General features: G+C 38.0%; 1 protein-coding gene across 4 annotated transcripts in view; it reads right to left on the bottom strand.

Moving 5' to 3' along the window:
• LOC141459698 (uncharacterized) overlaps positions 1–22,580 on the bottom strand; it is a 323,978-nt gene that overhangs the window by 156,808 nt on the left and 144,590 nt on the right. For all 4 annotated transcript variants that reach the window (XR_012461593.1, XR_012461594.1, XM_074139052.1 and 1 more), the window contains exon 2: positions 5,736–5,882. The gene's annotated coding sequence lies outside the window, so the exon portion shown is untranslated. The remainder of the gene's footprint in view (positions 1–5,735; positions 5,883–22,580) is intronic.

Genomic DNA, 22,580 nt, shown 5'->3' with positions numbered 1-22,580 from the left:
TTTGAGGGGGCAGGGGTGTGAGACAAGATCGGCAAATTACTGAGAATTGTCTCTCTCTCTGTCTCTCTCAAATAATATTTAATTAGCAGTTAAACTGTAATTTACATATTTGATTCAATAAGTGGAATAGTGGCAGTCATGTTGGTAGGCCTGTCTGAGTTCGTCCCCCCCCCCCCGTCTCTAAATGGAAAAGCCATTTAGTAGATTTCTGTAATTACTGGGAACCATAAACCTAATATTTCTTTGAATCAGTTAATTCCTTTAAAAGTCTGATTTCTGAGAAAAAAAAAAAAGGTGACTTAATTGAAAATACTGAAATCAACTTTAAATAGAAAATTTTTCTCACAATTATAAATTTAACAACATTTAGAAATTCACTGTTACGTTGCAACTAAAATAATTTAAATTATTAACAAACCTTGTCTTGCTGTAAACATTATTATTTTAAATAATGATTTTATTCCAGATACTATTATTTACGTATTACCAGAAAAAAGAAAAAATTGGTAACTTTAAATAAAATGTTGAAAATGCGTGCGAAAAAAAAACTTTGGGAGGTTAAAAAGTAAAGTAATAACCTATTTTTTTAGGCCGCCTTTACGTCCATCTACCGAATTAGGTGTCGTGGACCGAGGCGACTAACAAACATACTTTACTATAAACTCATATTAAAACATTAAATAAAATCCAAGGCTCATGCCGGGAGAATCGAACCCACTAAACCAACAATACATCTTAGCATTGCGGGTCTAGCCTATAACCGCCTAACAATACTTTACGGTAAATTTCTTTTATTAACCATTAAATAAAATCCAAGGCCTCTAGACCAGGGAATCGAACCCACTAAACCAACAATACATCTTAGCATTGCGGGTCTAGCCTATAACCGCTCCGCTAACGAGGCGCCTTTAGTGAAGGTTAAATAGCTCCTTGAAGCACCATCTGAGTACTTCCAAGTTGAACTGGTAGCATGAAGTAGACCCGTGTTTTTGAAGTCGGTAATACAAGCTTAACTGGTTACAAAGGTTACTATGATGGATTCCATTCCAAAGTACCATTTTTCAAATAATGTTCGGTCCTGCACACTGTTGAGGAAGGCGGTAAATATTTAGATCAAATTGCGTTTGAAGATCATTTCTGAACTGGAAGTAACTCTTTAATCATCGATTGTTTATTTCCTTTAAGGTCCAACGCTTTTCCGTAATTTTTGTGAGTTTGAGCTTAGAGAACGGAAGTAAAACAGGAAATCGTGTAACCGTTCACACCGTTTTTTTTTTTTGTTTTATTTACCAGCATTACGTGCAATGCAGAGTTAGCCTTCTTCCTCATCTTCTCGGGACGGTAGATGTGTTGTTATGGCCGATGATGCTGGGAAATGTCCAAGATCATCATCAGGGGGTTTTTTTTTGTTTTGGTTTTTTGTTTTCCACGTACCAGTAGTTATGGCGAGTGAATGTAATGTTTGTGTATTGGAAGAGTTGTAGTGGTCACAACGTGTTTGCAAGGCTGACGTCATCATAAGGGTGGAGAGACCATGTTTTGGAATGAGCATAACAAAACTGCCTTCAAATACATCGCTAAAAACAGCGTGTCATATGGTTCAAGTACAGCACCATGTTTTCATGCACTTCTTCCTTGTACATTACCATGGAAACCAACATGCTGAAACATGCACAGCGTTTTGTGCGTGCGTACGTGCATGAGTCAGAGAGTTCAACCGATTATCCAAAAAAAAACACCACTTTAACCCCGAAAATGCTATTGACAAACCTCCTCCTCCTCCACCCCCAACCCGTTGTCCCATTTTCCAGCGTGCTATTGACAACATCCTGATATGAAGTTTTCATTTAGAAAATTAGAAAAATACAAAAACACATACGATGGCCCCCAACAACATGTACATTCAAAAACAAAACTGATTAGAATCGATTGGGCAGACAATCGATTGAATTGAAAAAAAAAATCGGACGTAGAAAAAAAAAGAAGAGTACCGCTTGATATCCACGTGACATCCACGTAACATTCACGTGACAAGAATAAATCTAATTACCAGCATACAATTTTCCTTTTACCGCAGATTACTGTACAGCATTCACTAATTAAATTTTCCCGTAATTTAGAATGTCCAATAAAATGATAGCTTTAAAGGAAGCAGATCAACCAGAACCACAATAATTAACCATTACTGACGTACCACTTCCTGCAGTGATATATACTTATATTTTCAATTCAGAAGCTAATACATTTCCTGTTTACACTCGTTTTGCTCATTTCCTTTTGCTGCAGCCTTGATTGTTGAACGTTTCGGTTTTCTTTTTGCTGTCTTCAGCAAGAAAATTAAAATTTATAATTTACGATAATCGTATATTTCTTGTAACAATTAATGAACACATATTTAAGTAGAGGAGCAATACATTTGTTACCGGTATTCTTTGATTTTTTAAAAAACGTTACTTCCTCTTATAATGCAGGAAGTATTGCGATTACGATGAAATTTCCATCCCTGAGTTCTCACCGGATATATACCGGTTTTGAGGCCGGAAATACTTTGTAAGAAATGCGAGTGTTCACATCCCATTCTTTGCTGCAGTAAGTAAAGTAATGTCTATTATTGTAGGCTGGATTTACGTCCAACTACCAAATTAGGTGTCGTGGACGGAGGCGACTGGCAAACATACTTTACTATAAAGTTCTCATACTAATGTAAAGTGGTAAATAACAAAAGGCGAAGTATTGTGAGGTTTAAAGGTGAAACAGAGAATAAACAGAGGTTCCGCGATAAGAGCGGCAGTGGGGGAAAGGCCGGTGAGTGAGGGACTAGGCAGAGAGTGGGCAGCCACAGCCTAGTGCAGACAGACAGACAGACACAAGCCGAGAATCAAATTCAAAGATAGGTGAGCTTGTATGTCGGTGTGTTAGTCCCTTACTCACACGGCCTGGTGTATAGTAACTGTAGAGACTATTTAACATTAGATATTAAGAACATGGTACATAGCAGATATTCATTCGTATAGTTTAAAGAGAAAGTCTTTTATGTTTTATGGTTTAAGTTTGCCTTTTTATTTAGTTAATAAAGTTTTGTTCTGTTTACCAATTAACTGTCCCTGGCTATTATTTATCCATCCCTTCCCTAGGGTGCGTGAGTGTGTATGTGTAGAGAGTGAGTTGACAAGAGCGTGTGAGCGTGTGCGTGTGTAGGTGTGCGTGTGTAGGTGTGATCGAGAGCATCTCAAGGAGTGCAGCCGCGCTGCGAACGAGAGACAGCAGAAGCAGCGACTCGCTGGGTTTACACTAACCTTTAAATAAAATCCAAGGCCTAGACCCCGGGAATCGAACCCACTAAACCAACAATACATCTTAGCATTGCGGGTCTAGCCCATAACCGCCTAACATACTTTACTATAAAGTTCTCATACTAACCTTTAAATAAAATCCAAGGCCTAGACCAGGGGAATCGAACCCACTAAACCAACAATACATCTTAGCATTGCGGGTCTAGCCCATAACCGCCTAACATACTTTACTATAAAGTTCTTATATTAAACATTAAATAAAAACCAAGGCCTAGACCGAGGGGAATCGAACCCACTAAACCCACAATACATCTTAGCATTGCGGGTCTAGCCTATAACCGCTCGGCTATCGTGGCGCCTCTTTGCTTTTATAATAACTTATATTAACAAGAGAAGAGGGAACAATTTCATTTTTAAAACAAGAAAAAACACCATAAAGATGATAAAAAAAACAATCATCACTCGAGCAGCATGCGCATCAGTGTGTGGATTGTGGTGGGGGGACGGAGAAACGTATAGATTGCGTTTTTTGACAGATGATGGTGAACAGACCCGGGAATTGGAGGTTTTTTTTTATTTTCGGGCATGGGCAAAACGTACAGCCGGCGGAAAAACCACGAGGGAGTGGCCTGTTTTCCATATTGCTTTTCCAACCATCAATCAATGTTTAATGGAAAACTGTATTCACCCGCACACACCCATACAACATACGAGTACTTGCGAGTGTGCATTTACATGCACCAGAGAGTTTGTATGTGTGCAATTAAAACTGGTAGGACACAGACTGGAACTAACGGAAGCCTAGGCTATACTGTATGATCAGGTTAAAGCTAGATCAACACTGGTAGCACCATTTAAAATACGAGCATTTCATCGTCAAGCAATTAAACTTCCGGTGGGCCCTTCATCTAGTTATAGAAATAGCTTCCAGCTGATTGTAAAGTCAATCGAATTTTCAAGTATCGATACTACAATGAGCAGAAGTTTTCTGGACAGATTCAATTTAATAATCATTGGATTTTAATTTTGTAGATAAAGACCCTTTGATGCGAATCTTCATAAAAGTTGACTTCCGGTGAAAAAAAGGAAACAGGTGAATGATTCGTTGCTGTCATAAATAATAAATTCTGTTTAGGGTGAACTTTATTTAAACAAAACTAATATTTAGGGTCTCATTTATAAAACCCCAGGGGCTTTTGTGTACGTGTTTTTTTGGTTCTAAAATTTACGGCGGTATAGAACGAACGGAAGTTACAAGTTTTTTTTTTTTTAAGGCTTTTGTTACAATACCAAATAAGCGTGAACTTTTTTATTTTGTAAAGGGTTAAAGGGTTGACGTATTCAGTTCAGCACTCCAGCGGCCGGAACCTTTATTTAACGTTGGGCACTTTAGGACTTAGCCGTCTCCTCATTTGGCTGCTGCCTTGTTTAAAGTATGCAAAAGGCGTTGGGCATAAAAAAGAAAGAAAAAGAGGGAAGGATAGAAAGTTGAGGTGAGGGGGGCCAAGTTTAAGGACTGTGAGGGCCGGTAGAGGCGGAAGGTGTAGTTAGCTGGGCAAAAGTTAGTGAAGTTTAAAGACTTAAGGGTTTTCTGGTTAGGGTTTGGGGTGAAAGGTGATATCCGAACTTAGAGTATGGGTTACCCTTTACTAGCGCCTTTCCACTAGCTAAAACCAAGGGACAACCAAGGGAAAAGTAGCAAACATACTTCTCCGGCCGTCCAAGACGGAGGATGTTGCTTAGTTCAGGTGTTGAGGGTGGATACTCTGCCGAAGAAGACAGGTGTGACCTATAGGAGAAAAACTTGTAACCCCGTTTAGAAAACTATCCTTGTGTTTTCCTATTCTCAGTTTTTCTTTATCTTGAAAGTTATCATTTCCCGTCATAAGTGGGAAGTACTGCTGCGATCAAGTAAGTATTCGATTTAGAGACAAACGGAAATGCCCAATTTGTGGTTTTTAAACTAAGTAAAAATTTAAAAAAAATGATTCGGGAAAGTGAAAATTTGGAGCCAACCAATTTAGCCAAGTTTAGTTTCCCTTATTTAGTAGAGTAAGGAAAAAGGAAAAACACGGAAAATTGTGGAAACATCAAATTCTGTATTTGCTTTTTAAATGCCCCATTGGGAAATAGGGTTTTTCCGAAAGCCAATTGGAAATTCTCATTTTCTAAAACTTTTTTTTTATTGGTCCTCTAGATTTTTCTTGGAAATGGCTTAGGATTTTCTTTAAACCTTGCGCATTATTAGCGGAAACAAAGAACTGTAATGAACTATACTTCCTGTGGGAATCGTTTTCTCCCAGGAAAAATTCATAATAAGGATTCATTGGGAGAAAGAATTCTACCACATTTAAGGATCCCATTGGCATTCCCTTAAACCTCGTCCACTCGTGGAAACCCTTTTCCACCAGGAAATCAATAAAATAGAGGAAATAAACTCACCACTTCCGATGAAATAACGCTGAGTCAAACTAAACAGTTGGTCATACTCGATGAACTCACTCACAATTTCTGAGGATTCTGTGATGGATGATCTTCAAAAAAACCACCAGACTCTTTTACTTCATTCAAGTCATTTCATCACGTCATCTGTAAAAACAGGAAATAATTAATTAATATTGAATAACATCCGTTTTTTTTTTAAAAAAAAACAAAAACTCATTAACACGATTTAAACAGTAATCATAAGAAGGTTTATAAACTTTAAAGTTCAACTATTTCTTGTGCTTATAATTTCTTAACAAAGATGCGACCACCATTTAGCCAAAATCTGCTTTAACTAACTTTAGACGAAAAGCTGTTTGGGCAGCTGTTATGTAAATGTAACTGGCATTAGTAAGCTAGCTTATCAAGTAAGCATGCTTGTTTTGTTGTAACAACTTATAAATTTCGTCCATTTAAACTAAACTTAAGTTATAAAAGAAAAATCTGGTTTAAATTTTTAAAAAACCAAGGAAATCTGTCCATTTCCTCTAAACTACAAAAGTGGCGCTTCCGGTATGATTATTCTACCAAAAGCTTATTTTAGGATTTGATACAGAAACCTAAACTTAAGATATTTTAATTAAAGTAAAGTAATCGCCTATTTTTTTTTTTTTTTTTCAGGCGTGGCTTAACTTCCAACTACCAATTATTTGACGTGAACGGGGGCGGAAGCTCATCCTTTACTATAAACAATTTTTTTCTAATAAATAAAAAGTAAGGTCTATACGCGGGATTCGAACTAGCGATCTCCCACACACAAAGCCATTCGCTTGACCACTAGACCAACACGCGCCCTCTTAAAATCAAATTAAGTTTCTGTGATATTTCTTTACTCAGTTATTCTTTGCTACTTGTAATGCTCTGCAAGTAAAAACATTTTTAATTAGCAATTTAAATGAAGTAATGTGAGGTCACGGATAGCACAAAATGCTTTTTTAAGCCCCCTTTGAGCAGTGGGAGGGGGTTCTTTTTCGCAGTAATAGTGGAGGGGCAAGACTACGTCATCCTGTCTGGATAATTTATTATTGTAATATTACGTAATTAATTAAAGTTTACTTTACGTGACCTGCTGCCCAGTACAGGTAATTATAGGACATTTTATGAACTAACCAAGCCTGGAGAACAGCTGATCATTAATTATGTCTACTCGCATCTACCGCGACATCTGAATGCCCTCAAAAATGAGTAATTATTATAATTAAAAGCCCTTCCCCCTCTACGTTCTCTCTAGAATATACTTCTAGAGATGGGATGGCCAAGAAATGAAAAATATTCCCCTTCGAGGTTGGAAACCCAAGAAAGAGATGGAACACTCTGGAAGATCAACGTACTTCAGAGAAGATTTAACACTTTTGGTCCAAAGTGTAGACACCGTAAAGCATACTCCAAGCATTGAAGTAGGCATTGAATTCATTAACGTGGTCTTTGGAAGGTGTGAACTTCGGAAAAAGCCTTCCTTGGTGGTTACAAGGTGTCGAAAGAGGATGAATCTTTCTTTTTTTTAGGGCGGGGGTAAGAAGGTTTTTTTTTGAACTCCAGGAAGTGAATACCTATTCCTACAACATACAGCTTGGATCTCTTAATTTGTGATCAGCATCACAGGAGGCTAAACGAAAACCTCCGCAATTCCAGTAGCAAAAGCCTGACAAGTTGCCAGGTGCTTGAGAGTAATACGCCCTACCTAGGATTCCTCTTCTAGGAAGGTTCCTTTAAAATATTTGGGAAAGGGGCTTGGATGGGTGGGATGACTTAACCCTAGCAAGTGGTTAACCCAAAGTGCCAGCTCCTATCGCTCATCTAAATACTTTTCTGGAGTTCCTGGGTAACCAGTTTCCATCATCTGGTAATGCTATAGAATAACAAGACTCGGCTGGCCATAGTTGGGAGCACAGTAGATCCATTTAAAAAAATGATACCGGCAAAGATTCAACTGGACTGTCTTGTCTCGAACTGAGTAATCATCAATGGATACTGGGAATTTGTTCAGGAGAAATCATCAACAGAGGAGAACTTTAACACTTTTTTTTCGCTGCGACACCATGTTTAGAGCAGAATTAGATGCCTAGATTGGATACCAGGTGTTGGAGAAAGACATATCTTCCCTGGTTCTGAGACATCTCAGGTATCTTTAATTTGACTCGATTAGGAAACTGCAAAGTTCTGTATAGATCGCAGTGATTATTATTATTATATTTATTATTATTACTATTAAGGCGCCGGGTCGAGAGGCAACATGGGGAGGTAAACTATTACCTCACCCAGTTCCTGACGGGGCATGGGTACTTCCGAAAGTACCTCCATAGGATCGGAAAAGCAGAAGACCCTCAATGTACCCACTGCGAGGAATGTGTGGAGGAGGATGCCTACCATGTCTTTTTTGCCTGCAGTCGGTGGGGCGCGGAAAGAAGACGAGCGGCCGATGCAATAGGCGACTTTAGCCCAGATGACGTCACTCAAAGAATGCTCCGCGAGGATAGAGGATGGGCAGCAGTGGCTGTGTTTGTTGAGGACGTCCTGAGAAAGAAGAAGTTCATGGAGAGCACACACCCTCACCAGCAAGTGTCCCGTGCCACTTGAGAGGGAGAGAGAGTAGATGTGGCCTAAAGATGCGGAAGCCCGAAAGGGCGAATAGCGAAGGCCTTCCACGAAGTAATGTGGTAAACGGTTCCGTGGAAGGTTTAGCTAGGAGACGGGGAGGTTTTTAGTGGGTGTGAGTCCCACATCACCAGGACTGGCCCACCTGGTATCCATTAGATTTTACTCCCCGAAAAAAAAAAAAAAAAAAAACTATTAAGGCGCCACGTTAGCCGAGCGGTTAAGGGGCTAGACCCGCAATACTAAGATGTATTGTTGGTTTAGTAGGTTCGATTCCCCCGGTCTAGGCTTTGGATTTTATTTAATGGTTAATATGAGAACTTTGTAGTAAAGTAATTTTGCTAGTCGCCTCTGTCCACGACACCTAATTAGGTAGTTGAACGTAAAGTCCGCCTGAAAAAATAGGCAATTACTTTACTTTTTATTATTTTTTTTATTATTACTATTATTATTCTTATTCTTTATTTTTTTTAATGATTTAAGGCGCTTCAACATCTAAGGTTATTGGCGCCCGGAGCTTTTTTCAGTGCACTGCCGGCCTCCGGACCTATCTTTCGATACTGTATCTATCTTTCGATACAGACAGTACTGTTTATCACCGGACAGTGAGCTGTAAGAAGCGCCTAGGAAGAGAAAGTCTAAGGGCCAGCAGCTAGATTCGAACCCGGGACCTCCGCCTTTGAGTCCAGTAAATTATTGTTGTTATTACTATTATTATTATTATTATTATTACTATTATTATTATTATTACTATTATTATTAATTTTATTATTATTCCTTTTATTGTTATTATTACTATTATTATTATTTATTATTACTACTAAGGCGCCACGGTAGCCGAGCAGTTAAGAGGCGAGACCCGCAATGCTAAGATGTATTGTTGGTTTAGTGGGTTCGATTCCCTGGTCTAGGCTTTTGATTTTCTTTAATGTTTAATATGAGAACTTTATAGTAAAGTACGTTTGTTAGTCGCCTCCGTCCACTTAAGTGCAGCTTAACTTGGTGTTTGAAAACTTTCGTAAACTTAACTAAATGCAATTTCAATTTTTTAAAACAATTTTTTCTCAGAAGTGATTCATTACATTTATTTTTTTTTAAATATGAAATAATTCGTTTTAGGTTAGTTCTGGGGTGAAACTGAGGGGTGGGGGTTTAATGTACGGTTTTTTTCGAGAAAGTAAGAGCGTCGAGACATTTTTATTTCTTGAGAGGAAGTTGAAACTGGAGAGTTCAAACCGGATCTATTTTCTGAAAGAAAAAAACATTAGATCAATACATTGAGATAATAGAGATAGTAAATGAAGTAGAGGAGTGGGGGAAGAGAGGGAGAGATAGAAAATAAAAAATACTTCGACTCTCTGTCGTAGCGTGTTGTGTATGTATGTGTGTGTGTGTGTTAGTTTTGTGAACAATAAATCAACTATAAGACTAATGTCAATAATAAAGAAAGAAAAATGGCGGAACTGGCGGTAAAATAGCTCACTTCTTTGCGCGAGCACTGAGCCCAAAGGGCGGGTAGAAATGAATAAGACTGGCGGGAGGTTTACAATGACGACAAGTGCTCCAAACATGAGGCAAGATTAAGTTTTGCAGTTCTACCAACAAGACAAATCTGCTAGTTTCTCTCTTTCTCTTCTCAAGCAGCAATTCACTTCCTTCCTCCTCATTGACTCACTCCCTCTCTCTCTGATGGTGGCAGACCTTTTCTATTCTACCAATTTCCTGTTTGTAATTTATTAATTTATTTAATTTGCCGCCTATTTTATTCATTTTTAAATTAACATATATATTAAGTTTATACCCTTGCTTCGTTTCCGTTTCTTTGTTTTTAATTTATTATTCCAATGTTCAGTCGCTATTTAATTTATTCCCCTTTATTATTTGAATTTATTTTCAGTCTCTAAATTAATAAATACATCCATTTAAAATGCAATTCCTATTTTTTTGAGGGTCAGAACCATCTGTAAGCCAAATTTGAATTAAACATATTGTAAGAATAATGGGCGGTACTTTGCTGTTACGCTGGATTGGCTCACCATTCTAAATCTTTTTTGATGTGTTAAAGTCATAAGCAACAAGTAGAGAAATCATTTCATCATGTGCATCACCTTAAAATCTTTGGTTGAAGTAATCACTAACAGGTCAGTCAAGTCAATTATTGGTAACCAAGGCGCCACGATAGCCGAGCGGTTATAGGCTAGACCCGCAATGCTAAGATGTATTGTTGGTTTAGTGAGTTCGATTCCCCTGGTCTAGGCTTTGGATTTTATTTAATGGTTAATATGAAAAATTTATAGTAAAGTATGTTAGGCGGTTATAGGCTAGACCCGCAATGCTAAGATGTATTGTTGGTATAGTGGGTTCGATTCTCCCGGTCTAAGCCATGGTTTATTTAATGGTTAATATGAGAAATTTATAGTAAAGTATGTTAGGCGATTATAGACTAGACCCGCTATGCTGAGATGTATTGTTGGTTTAGAGGGTTCGATTCCCCTGGTCTAGGCTTTGGATTTTATTTAATGGTTAATATGAGAAATTTACAGTAAAGTATGTTTGCTAGTTGCCTCCGTCCACAACACCTAATGGGTAGTTGGACGTAAAGCCCGCCTGAAAAAATAGGATATTACTTTACTTTTTTTACTTTTTATAAAAATAAAAACAATCTTTGATAACCTTTCTTGTTTGCAGTTCCATTTTATTGTGGCCGATAAAGGAAACTAAACGGTAAAACAAAAACGGAAGTGAAGTGGGAAGGAAAATGAAAAACAAATTATAAGTAGCTGTAAGGTTTGGAGGTTAAAAGAAGACTTAAAAACAGCAAGTGCACATAAGTGGAAACGGGAGTAAAGTACGGTGAGAAGCAGGAACGCTTGTAGATACTTGCTGGGAGAGTGAGCTACAATGTTGTGTTTTGTTGTTGTTAAAAGTGTTGTGGCAGTTGTTTTGCTTTACAAAGAAAAAAAGAAAAAAGTAAATCGTTTAAGACGCTGGGTTTATTTTCCCAAACTAGCCATTCGCTGAGGGCCCTACCCACTATTTCTACTATGTTTTTAGTTTTTCTTTATTTCCCTTTTTTTATTGAGTGTGTGTGCGTGTGTCTGGAAGAGGAAGTGGCTACTAGTTTCCCAAGTTGTGGACATAGTTGGCCGTTGAGAAGGACATTCTTACCAGACTCAAGATCGTCCTGGACATCAAGTGGTCGTCCACTTTTCTACTCTTGAAGGCCAATACTCTTTTTCCACTTCCTTTTTATACAATATAACTTTCCGGAAAATATTGCTACCCTATAGTAAAAACTTTTGTGGCCATTCGTCGATTCTCCATTTTCCCCAAAACAACAATGGTTAAAACCAATATAGAATAGTGCTCTCCTTCGGAATAAAAGAAAAGTTCCCAATCAATACAAACAATTTTTCCCTTACTTAGAGGAAGAAAGACTTTTTTACTTCCCTCACATTTCCTATCTGCCCCTCCCACTTCACTCACAAAATAATAAAATTAAGTGCTTAAAAAGCAGTTTACAAATCTAGCGTGTACACGAGCTCAACTTCTGTCTCACTACAAATCACAGAGTTCTAAGTAAAAAGTAAAGTAACGCGTATTTTTTCAGGCTGGCTTTACGTCCAACTACCAAATTAGGTGTCGTGGACGGGAGCGACTAGCAAACATACTTTACTACAAAATTCTCATATTGACCATTAAATAAAATCCAAGGCTCAGACCGGGGAGGAATCGAACCCACTAAACCAACAATACATCTTAGCATTGCGGGTCTAGCCTATAACCGCCTAACATACTTTACTACAAAGTTCTCATATTAACCATTAAATAAAATCCAAGGCCTAGACCAGGAGGAATCGTACCCACTAAACCAACAATACATCTTAGCATTGCGGGTCTAGCCTATAACCGCCTAACATACTTTACTACAAAATTCTCATATTGACCATTAAATAAAATCCAAGGCTCAGACCGGGGAGGAATCGAACCCACTAAACCAACAATACATCTTAGCATTGCGGGTCTAGCCTACAACCGCTCGTCAGAACTGCTCAGTTAAGCTGTTGACTACAAAGATTTAAGTTTCAAATTTATAAAATACATATAATAAAAAAAAAATTATCTCTTACTACTGTGAAAAAGAAATTATAGCCGAGAGAAAGTTACAACCGTGAGAAAGCCCATTTTTTTTTTTTCAAGGATAGGTAGAATTACGCAAGTTTTTGGAGAGGATTAGCTATGCGGTTAGCTGTATTGGATTCCCACGCGGAGAGATCCCGGGTTCAAAGCCAGCTGCTGGCCACATTAGATTTTCTCTTACAGTTTACAGTCCGGTGATAAATATTATTGCCTGTAACGAGAAAACACTTACCGGAGGCCGGCAGTGATCTGGAAAAAGCTCCAGGTGCCAACCACCTCAGATGTTGTCGTGCCTTAAATCATAAAATAGAAAAAAAAAATTACGCAAGTTTATTTGTTTCTCTGACCGGAAGCCTGAAGAGGAACTTACGCGCTAAACGGATGACATCAGCCCACATAATGAAAGCATAGAGAGGAAGTCGTGTCAGTTTTTTTTTTTTTTGTTGTTTTAAGAACAAAACTTTAAACAGCTGTTAACAATTAACTGAAGAAGAAAATAGAAAACTTAATTTCTTTTCCAAAAAAGGCAAACAAAATGAAAAGTAGTCCGCCTCAAGTTTGTTATCGGAAAATGGAAAATTACATGAAAGTTTAATTTAAATGGTGGCAATGTCAACAACACACTTTTCGGCTAGTTGATTATGTTTGAAAACAGAAAACTATATATATAATATATTTATCCAGCCATCCGTGTATTATACAATACATACATGGTGAACATAACAGTCGGCTACATAAATTTAACTTCAAGACGAAAATAAGTTAATAAACATAACTTGGTCATGTTAATTTTAGAATGGGTAAATAACCCACCAATGAAAATCAATTTTGACACTGAATTTAATGTTGTAGGAGACTTAGTAAGCTAATTGGGTTTATGCCTGTTGGGTTTACCTGTGGGTAAGCTAAATAAATATTGGCTAACTTCCATGTGTGCTCCGTGTGTGGGTAAGTTGGGGGAATGACAGGGGTCTGTGCTTTTATTTAGGAGAGGCACCCCGAAGGACCAAATTTTGATTCGTCCCTTTATCCTAAAGGAAGGTTTACTTAACAGGAATGAGCAGAAAGAAGCATCACCATGGCTTAGCATTTAGCTTAAAAATTAAACGCCACAAATTTTTTAAATTACCTGAAGAAGGGAATTTTTTTTTACCGAAACGTTGGTTTGAAGAAACAAAATTTGTTTTTTTTTTGAATTTATAGACCGCACCTCAATATTCCCCAAAATCATCTATTAAATAAAAATAAGGATCAAATACGCAACCAAAAATTCCAAATTTGAAGCAGACTAGCAGACCGGAAGTAGTTTTTTAAGTTGAATTAAAATTTAATTACGTAAAATGTGGTAACAGAAAGTCGTGTGAGTGGTCACAAACCGATAACTTTCCAGCCAATGAAAACTGGGTACTATAAATAGTCGAAATGACGTCACAACTTAAACATCTCATCAGTAATTTAATTTGCAATAAAACGTGATTTTTTTCAAAAAAGATTCAGAGATAATAATTTATTCTATTCTGATCAAATTTACGTAGTCTTAATTGGTGAATTTATTCTAAATTTAGCATTCACAGGAAATGTGATTAGATTCGCCGGGAGGGTGGGAAGGAGGATGTTTCACCCATTCTGAAACCCACTAAGAATCTATAACTTCTTTAAAATATCTGAAGTAAAAAAAAAAACCCATAACCCTGCCATCACGGTGGCTGCAAACTGTTTCAAAGAGTTTGAAGCGGCTCTTGAAAAGGTTGAATCTGTAGGTTCGATTGGATCAACCGAGAAGTAACTCTAGAAAGAGAGCTGGACACGAACCTGGGATCTATTTATTATTATAATAAACAAAAGTGTTAGGCGCCACGGTAGCCGAGCGGTTATAGGCTAGACCCGCAATGCTGAGATGTATTGTTGGTTAGTGCATTCGATTTTCTGGTCTAACATAAGCCTTGGATTTTATTTAATGTTTAATATGAGAACTTTTGTGGTAAAGTATGTTAGGCGGTTATAGGCTAGACCTGCAATGCTGAGATGTATTGTTGGTTAGTGGATTCGATTTACTGGTCTAAGCCTTGGATTTTATTTAATGGTTAATATGAGAACTTTGTAATAAAATATGTTAGGCGGTTATATAGGCTAGACCCGCAATTCTAAGATGTATTGTTGGTTTAGTCGGCTCGATTCCCGGGATCTAGGCCTTGGATTTTATTTAATGTTTAATATTAGAACTTTATAGTAAAGTATGTTTGCTAGTCGCCTCCGTCCACGACTCCTAAATGGTAATTGGACGTAAAGTAATGCTTAACAAAGTAGGCATTACTTTACTTTTACTTTTAATAAACAAAAGCAGAAATTGATTTCTAAGGATTCATGGGGGAATCGAATGATTGTTGTTAAAACTCTTCCCCCACTCGACCAACATTCGCTTCCGTTGCCCCTTTCCCACCGTTGAAAGGGCAATTTTACAAAAATAAGGCCACAATAGCGAAACTTCCTGATTCAGTAAAAAAAAAAAAAAAAAAAAAAGGCTGTAATAACATCTAATTCCATCTATTAAACTAAAAACGGTTATAGTGATATAAAAGACATTCTTAAAGAGTCGTTTAACAAGGATAATCGCGCTCTGGCTGGACTAATTTAACGACCCTCCTAAACAGCAGACAATCTTGGCAGTCCAAAGTGAAAATGTATTTACAGTTTGGGAGGGAAGGTGCCCTTTTTTTTTGTGTTCCTGGCCAGAATTTCTCCCTTCTCGTAGTAATAGTGGTACCTCTGCCCAACATAACCTTCACTTTAACGACCTTTCAATCTTTCTACTGCAATCTAAAAAGGATTGTGCACAATATTGTGTTGTTAAAATAAAAATAAAAAAATAGGAAATTCGTTCGTATGTAAGTACGTAAGTAAGAGATATCCTGTTTATTCACTGTAGTTCCCAAAATTAGTAACAATAGGTGTGAATTAATGAGCGAAATGTAAACACGTTTGTGGGATCTTGTACGAAATATTTAGATACGATCTTCGCCATGTTGCCTTGACTACAGATTGAAAGCCAGAGGACGGTTGAAAGAAAATTTGCTCGTAAGTTTTGAACTTTAATTTTAACGATTATTTCTGGAAGATATCGCTGGACCACCAAGATTCTCCACAGCACCCACCTCTAATGAAGAAGGTCTGCAAGGGTCGGCTAAGTGCAGTATCGCATCGCTAGCAGTCTATGAATGAGTCTATTTGAGCTGATGCTGCAGCCTTCTCATTCCTGATGCTGAGTGTTGATTTTCTCCTGAATCCTAGAATGATTCCTGCAGCTGGAAACGCTTGGGAGCCCCGCCCCCCCATTACAACGGTAGGACTATGTAATAGGTGATAACTCCATACGTTACACTGTACTAGCACCTTGTAGGAAGTCCAGGTCACCTCGGCGCCCGGAAGTTTCCTTCTTATCCTAATATTCCTGGACAAATTTTGCATATAAAATTTCTAGTAGAATCTTCATATGAACTAAATAAGGATATTAGGTTCAAAAGGAAGGAAAAGCGTAGGATTCCTTTTCAAGAAAATTTTAAAAAAAAATGAAAATCGACTTAATAAAATGACACTTCCGTTCGGGTGCCAAAAAACCGGATATCAAAATTTGAACTTACTACGATTTTGTAGGCCACACAGATAGAGAGTGACGCAATCAAATGATCGAATTTTGTTTTAAAAAAACACACTTTTTAGGAGAAACAGATATTTCCGGGAAATACTCTAAATTGGGAAACTTGACGCTCTACTCGCGTATTAGGTTTTCTTACTGAGGAAAATTAGCGAAAGAAAAAAAAAAGAAAAAGGAATCTATTAGTTAGGATGAAAAGTATTCCACTTTAGAGGAATGTCTGTCTATAAGTAGCTGTATGCCGAGAGCTAATGACGTAGACAGTTAGCAGAAGATGACATCATCTACAGGTGCTCTTACTCTGTTAAGTCAGATTACTTAGTGAAGTGCAAGTGCTCGTCGTTGGCCTTGCCCACAGCCCGGCTTAGTCTCCCCTACCTTGTAGTGCTGCCATTAAACTGGGACTTATCTCTCTCACCGTAGATGACTTAACCCAGATTGTTACTAATTTTCCTTACTGATTAAGTCCTGCCCTTAACTGTGGTGGGGGGGGGGAGTAATCCCGACTGTTGATTTGAACATTGCAGGATCTCTGCCGCATTGGTCTTTAATAACCAAGGTTGCAGGTTATTTACAGTTTACTAATGGATTCAACCTTGTGTTTCTCAGTGATAATCTCGTATATTCTGATAATCCCCCTAAATCGGACAAAACAAAGCACAAATCAGGAGCGACCATTCGCACGACCATTTGTTGCTAGTCTCAAGGTTTTTAAAACTTTATCAATCCACTCGTTTTTCCTCCAGGAAGTAGATATAGTTCAATTTTTCCGTGAATACTGTTGCAAATAATATATACAGGGCCTCAAAAAAAAGAAGATATTTCCGGTAAAAGCTCAATAATAAAAAAAAAATCAGCACGATTACAATACCCCACTCTTACTAGTAAGAGTAGAAGAAAGTCGAATGAGTCGTATAACTTAAAATTAATTCTCTTCCTCAAATTAATCGACTAAAACTCATTTTGTAGTTTGTAGTAAAGTTCTCGATGACCTAGAAGTGCCTGTTATAAATTTATAACTTAATTAAGTATTCCAAATAATCAGTAAATTAAGTATTGTTATTTCATAGTATCCGGCTGACAATGCATCTTGTCTGATATGCAACTGATGATGTCAGGTTTTAAGCGTAAAGTGCAGAGCCAACTTCCGCCTAAGTTTGCTGCATTAAAATTTATGGTGCATACTCGTAAAAGATTTATTTTGTTGACTTGCTAAAGTAATAATTCATGTATTAAGAAGTTGAAATGATGACGTCAAAGGAATGAGGTCACTTGTCCTGTATCAGTTAAAAAATTTAATGTGAACACTTGTACGGCTTTTTCTGACCTGTACTTTACCTTTTAGTAATAAAAGTCAAGTAATTGCCTATTTTTTCAGGGGGGGCTTTACGTCCAACTAACTCTAATTAGGTGTCGTGGATGCAGACGACTAGCAAACATATTTTACTACAAAGTTCTTTTATTAACCATTAAATAAAATCCAAGGCCTAGACCCCGGGAATCGAACCAACTAAACCAACAATACATCTTAGCATTGCGGGTCTAGCCTATAACCGCCAAACATACTTTACTACAAAATTCTCATATTAACCATTAAATAAAATCCAAGGGCTAAACCTGTGGGAATCGAACCCACTAAACCAACAATACATCTTAGCATTGCGGGTCTAGCCTATAAACCGCTCGGCTATCGTGGTTAGTCTAATTTTCGAGAGTTACGTAAAAGTGCGGTAAGAGAAAGAGAGTGTGAAGGAGCGTTCAATTCTGTGGGTGTAGTTTGAGGACGGAATGTTTGCTTGAACCGCTCATCAGTTCGATGCCCCATAATCCAGACAGTATAAAAGCGATTGACCACTTTCTGTCTTTTAAATAGGGGGGATATGTCACTTTTACTGAACAGATTTTATAAAAGCAACAATGACGTCAACTTGAAGCAAATCGATCAAAACTGGAAATGCCACTTTTACTGGCCACGAAATTTTGTGACGTCAAAAGTTTCACTTAAAGCTTAAAGTTAAAGAATGCTAGACCAATGGTTTAGCTTTGTTAAGTTTTCTAGGGAATATTGATTGGTGGGATCCTAGAGGAGCTTCGATGTCTTAATTTTTTTCTTCTTTAACAGCGTAACTTTATTAAGTAATTCATTGAAATGAGCTACGAAGTATATCAAGTAAATTTAATTATATAAAACAGATTTAAACAGCGTTGATGTGGGCGTTTAAAGACCAGTTTCAAGCAAAGTTCTATGTAGTTCCGGTTAGAGTTTTAATCCAAAACCATAAGCACTAGATGTGGTTGGAAAGTCCCTAAGTAGCTTGATGCGTGCTTTGGTACTTTGAGAGGATTCTACACCATAGACCTACACACGCAGACAATAGCACACGTCTTTAAAATTGATCAGGAACTTGGAAGTAAATAACCAAAGCTAGAGATGATCATCCTACAGGAAGTTATGGAATTTTAAAAAGGATTTCCGTTGCAAGGCCAAAACTGGGCACCCCCTCTACTTTCTGCTTTCTTTCCTCTTTTTTGAAATATAGATTCTCATTTTCACTCGTTTCCCTCCTCCAGCCACAGCCATCAGGAGCGTACACACAGCCCACTTCCGGTTAAATTTGCACAAGGCTTAAGGGTACTTCTTCTAGTCGAGTAGCTGAGAGCGGCCAAGCGAAATTCAGTGAATACTAAATCCGGTGCGCCCCCTCCACTCACTTAGCCAATTCTCTTCAATTGCTTGAATAGTCCGCGCGCCGCCCTCGTCGACTTGCCCACCTTTAGTGCCTTCGGTCCTCAATAATCAATTGATGTAACACGGTTGAGCACTTTCCCAAAGAAAATCAAGGTGATTTTTCCACAGCCAATCCTATTCAGCCCCCCACCCACCTCCACCCCGCAATACACAATCTTTAGATAATTCCAGACAATCTTCTCTCTTTTCCGAACGGAACCCTTAAAAATATTGTCGGAAAATTTAGGTTCAATGAATTTTTAATTAATGGGTTTCATTTAGAAAATTTAACTCTCTTGTTGATTGGAAATCTTGAAAAGAAGAAAAAACAACGTCGAATCGGGTTTGAAAGCGCAAAGTCCTCTAGTATTCTTCTTACCGGAGACTTCAGCTCGTCAAATAAATACCTGTACGTTGCCACCACAGGGCACAGACTGACGAAGGAGTTCATTAAGGGGTATTCGCCAAAGCGGACGGCAGATTTAATCCGTCAAGTCCGTGTGGGGCTATAAGGATAATTGTAGGCCTATTAACTGGGCCACTGCATGCTCAGAAAACACATGCATCGCATGGGCCTGGCAGATGATAGCCTCTTTAGGTTCTGTCATGAAGAGGAGGAGGAAACGGGCACTGCACGTGTTGTGTCAGTGTGAGGGGCTTGTCTGGCTAAGGTTGTCACTTCTCGGGGAGGAAAAACACCAAGGCCTGGTGAGCTTTACCCAGGAGTCGTTCTCCAGAATTAAGAGTCTGATTAAACGGGCAGGTCTGGAGGGCGAGCTCCTAGAGAAGGGGAGCCACAATAGATCCTAAGAGGTCGCGGTGGCGTAGGCCTTAAGGGCTGCCCTATTAGAATCTTATTTTAAGGTGGAAAATAATTCGATCTCTACCTCCCAGCTCCTAGAACTGCTTCTAGAAGACCAGTATGAGTGACTAATCCCTAAACCAGAATTAAGGTAATCCTCTGTCCTGCACATCTTTAAATTAGGATTAAAAAAAAAAAAAGAACTTAAGTGAATATTGGGAGTAAACAGTTGGCAGAACTGTATAAAAGAATCTTTTCGGGAGAATGTTTTTTTTTGCACTAAGTGCAAGTCACATGAGACCAAATGAGATTCGCCGTTGATCTGATGACTCACAAGTCATGTTAGAACTCTTAAGCAAATTGAAATCCTGAACAGAACAGCTGATAACCTATTTTTTTTTTTTTTTTTTTTTTTTTTTACTGGGGCTTTAACCCAAGTCAAACATAGGTTTTGGTTTTACGTATAAAGAACATCTGGAAAAAAAAAAGGTTGATTATTTGTGAGTACATATACGAGTAGATGTGGACATATAGTTCTGTAGTGACGTAGCTCCATGGAGGTCACATTGTGACCGGAAGGAAACTACACGAGCCACAAACAAATAAAACACTCACAGACACAGTGAGAAATTATGTTCCTCTTTTATAGGGTCATCTAGAGCAACCAACACACTTTGGTGCCTGTATCTTGCAACAAACATACTGCTCTGTCACATAACCTTCTATTTCAATAACCTTTTTTTTTTTTTACTACAGCTTAACACATATAACACGCTTCCGCCTTCTATCTGAATTGTTTGCGAATGTATATCTGACTATAGTGTGTAGTCGAGTGTCAGAGAATAGTTTAAGTTTCGAAGCTTTGAACAAATTTATAAGAAACTAAAATTTCTCTGATGGCAACACAGAATTGACACTAACAGTTTTAAGACCACCGACGGAATCGATCTCTAACCTAATAAATTACCTACTCAGATGGTCTAAGGAAGTGTACGGACGAGTAAGGAGCAAAATTTCAGGAGAACGCAAAGATTCATAGGTTCGAATCCAGCTGCTGGCCTTTAAATTTTTTCTTTCTAAAGAGCTTCTTATAGCTCACTGACCAGCGATGAACAGTGTTATCTGTAACGAGAGAACACTGTCCGGAGGCCGGCAGTGCTGTGAAAAAAGCTCTGGGCGCCTTAAAAACAAAAACAAGAAACAAAAAATAAGATTCTAAGGATGGTTCCCATTCATCAACCTCTCAACGCGAGGAGGATTACTGTATAAGATTAAGGATTACTTTATTTTGTAGGAAAAGCCTTTAGATCCCAGTTTCAGTTGGCCTGCTTCTGGAGCTGGCCTGAAGCTTTGAGGATACCTGAATAGAAAATTATTTAAGCGCTTCATCTCTGTGTTTGTGGTAAAAAGGATATAAAATCAAAATGATGACCTAAAACATTACTTTACCTTTTTTTTTTATTTTTTATTTTTTAATGATTTAAGGCGCGTTAACATTTAAGGTTATTGGCGCCCGGAGCTTTTTTCAATGCACTGCCGGCCTCCGGGCAGTGTTCTCTCGTTACCGACAACACTGTCCATCACCGGACAGTGTAAGAATCTCCTAGGAAGAGAAAATCTAAGGGTCAGCAGCTGGATTCGAACCCGGGACCTCCGCGTGGGAGTCCAGTATGCTAACCGCATAGCTAATCCCTTCCCTATCCTTTACCTATTGTTTTTTTGTCTACTGTCCCTAGCTAATTTAATAATTTATCCCCTAGGATAGAAATACTAAAGTTATTATAAATAATAACAATAATAACAATTTCTTACTTCATCAAAAACTAGCGACACAATTTTCTTAATGGACTAAATAAAACATCCGAGATCCTATATAATCTTCTAAACTCTCATGAATACTGATTCAAAATCCTTTAATAAAATTATAATTACACCCTTAAGGATCAGGAGAGAATAATTAACATTGAAACATAACATCTAGCGAGATGATATATGCCCTTAGGGTTTTGGAATGTGCAAAATGTTGCCACAAAGCAGCGCCTTGCTTACCTCCACGGCTAAAGCAACAATTACAAATTAACTATTACCAACCAAGAGGATGAGAAAGAGAAAGAGAGAGAGAGAGAGAGAGAGAGAGAGAGAGACTGTGTGTGAGAGAGAAGGAAAATCTATTATGGCTGCCTCAGTGGTACCAACATAATACAGACTAAGGCTTGTCAACTCATATGCAATGTTCAGTCTAGATTACAAATTCAACGGCCTTAATTTTACACTGTGCAGCAACGTTAACTTTGTGACTTGTAAGGGCGGGATATCTTGATGACGTTTAACTATGTGTACGATGTGCTGCGAATTGTAATTACAGAACTGGCAAGATGTCTGCGACATGTTCGCCTTTAGTGAGTTAATTTCCCAAGGAGGCTTAAAAAAAAGTCCTTAGCTTTATTAAACATTTCAAAGAGAAAAGTTCGCTTATTGTCCGTCCGGACTTAAACTTAATTTCCTCCTAAGCAGTAGTTATAATACGAATTTCCGTAAAACTAAATAGTTTTTGTCACTTAAAGTTAGTTGATAGACGCCAAGATAGCCCGAGCGGTTTATAGGCTAGACCCGCAATGCTAAGATGTATTGTTGGTTTAGTGGGTTCGATTTCCGGGGTCTAGGCCTTGGATTTTAGTTAATGTTTAATATGAGAACTTTACAGTAAAGTATGTTTGCTAGTCGCCTCCGTCCTCGACATCTAATTTGGTAGTTGGATGTAAAGCATGCCTGAAAAAATTAGGCATTACTTTACTTATAATTACTAGTATAAGTACTTATACTTAGTTAAGGTTTGTGTTTACATTTTATTTATCCCAGTTGCTTTGTTTCAAATTGTTTCAGTTT

This window comes from Rhodnius prolixus, unplaced genomic scaffold (assembly GCF_049639745.1).
Source record: "Rhodnius prolixus isolate KJV_2025 unplaced genomic scaffold, Rpr scaffold_17, whole genome shotgun sequence".
Taxonomy (NCBI): Eukaryota; Metazoa; Arthropoda; class Insecta; order Hemiptera; family Reduviidae; genus Rhodnius; species Rhodnius prolixus.
This window is presented reverse-complemented; position numbering and strand designations above follow the sequence as displayed.